The sequence below is a fragment of the Piliocolobus tephrosceles genome, chromosome 10 (assembly GCF_002776525.5).
Source record: "Piliocolobus tephrosceles isolate RC106 chromosome 10, ASM277652v3, whole genome shotgun sequence".
In the NCBI taxonomy this organism is placed as follows: Eukaryota; Metazoa; Chordata; class Mammalia; order Primates; family Cercopithecidae; genus Piliocolobus; species Piliocolobus tephrosceles.
In genome coordinates this window covers 46,546,007-46,547,307 of record NC_045443.1, presented here as the reverse complement: position 1 = coordinate 46,547,307, position 1,301 = coordinate 46,546,007, and the positions used below count along the sequence as shown (strand labels likewise).

Here is a 1,301-nt window from a genome sequence, read left to right as displayed (position 1 = left end):
TTTTTTTTTTTTTTGAGACGGAGTCTTGCTCTGTTGCCCAGGCTGGAGTGCAGTGGCCGGATCTCAGCTCACTGCAAGCTCCGCCCCCCGAGTTTATGCCATTCTCCTCCCTCAGCCTCCCAAGTAGCTGGGACTACAGGCGCCCACCACCTCGCCCGGCTAGTTTTTTGTATTTTTTAGTAGAGACGGGGTTTCACCGTACTAGCCAGGATGGTCTTGATCTCCTGACCTCGTGATCCGCCCGTCTCGGCCTCCCAAAGTGCTGGGATTACAGGCTTGAGCCACCGCGCCCGGCCTATATATATTTTTTGAGACAGAGTCTCACTCTATTGCCCAGGCTGGAGTGCAGAGGCATGATCTCGGCTCACCGCAACCTCCACCTCCCGGGTTCAAGTAATTCTCCTCCCTCAGCCTCCTGAGTAGCTGGGACTACAGGCCCCCACCACCATGCCCAGCTAATTTTTGTATTTTTAGTAAAGATGGGGTTTCGCCATGTTGGCCAGGCTGGTCTTGAACTCCTGACCTCAGGTGATCCACCTGCCTCCACCTCCCAAAGTGCTGGGATTACAGGTGTGAGCCACCAACCCCAGCCTTAAATATTTCACAGTAAGCACGGTTTAAGGTGGAACTAAACTACCAAAAAATTAAATAAGATTGAAGCATACAGAAGGAATATAACTTAAAGCATTCGTTTTTTTAATCACTCATCTTTAATAATAAAATAGGTTTCTATGCAGTACCTACCTCAGACATAAACTTAAGGTTCTGTTTAACAACAACCAAAAATAATAATAATAATAATAGGATGGAAAAGTGTCACTAAATAACATCAAGACCTTAAATATCATGACCTTAAATTCATATCCAAGCAAAAAGACCAAGAATAAGTTAAACCAACTTGTTTACAAAAATAGTTATTTATCAAGTAATCTCTTATAGTAGAGCTGCCTCAATTAACTGCCTCAGACTTAGTCTCAATTGTGTAGCTTATTTCCTTTCTTTCTTACCAGGGATAAAGTATCTGAATGAACGTGTCATTAAATTAAGGGGTATTTTCCCAAAAACAATAAAAAAGTTTAAAAATAAAAACTGTCATTTATAAAATACCAAATAAGACCTCTGACTGAGAAAAGAAATCTATGTAATGTTTGGGCCATTAGCCCTTTTCTATTCAATCAGTCTCATCCAACTCACTCAGCCCAAACTTAAGATAGAAAAATTCTGGCCGGGCAAGGTGACTCACGCGTGTAATCCCAGCACTTTGGGAGGCCGAGGCGGGTGGATCACGAGGTCAGGAGATC

The 1,301-nt window shown here is 43.3% G+C and overlaps 1 pseudogene across 1 annotated transcript in view; it reads right to left on the bottom strand.

Moving 5' to 3' along the window:
* LOC111542032 overlaps positions 1-1,301 on the bottom strand; it is a 111,339-nt pseudogene that overhangs the window by 106,887 nt on the left and 3,151 nt on the right. The window lies entirely within an intron of this gene.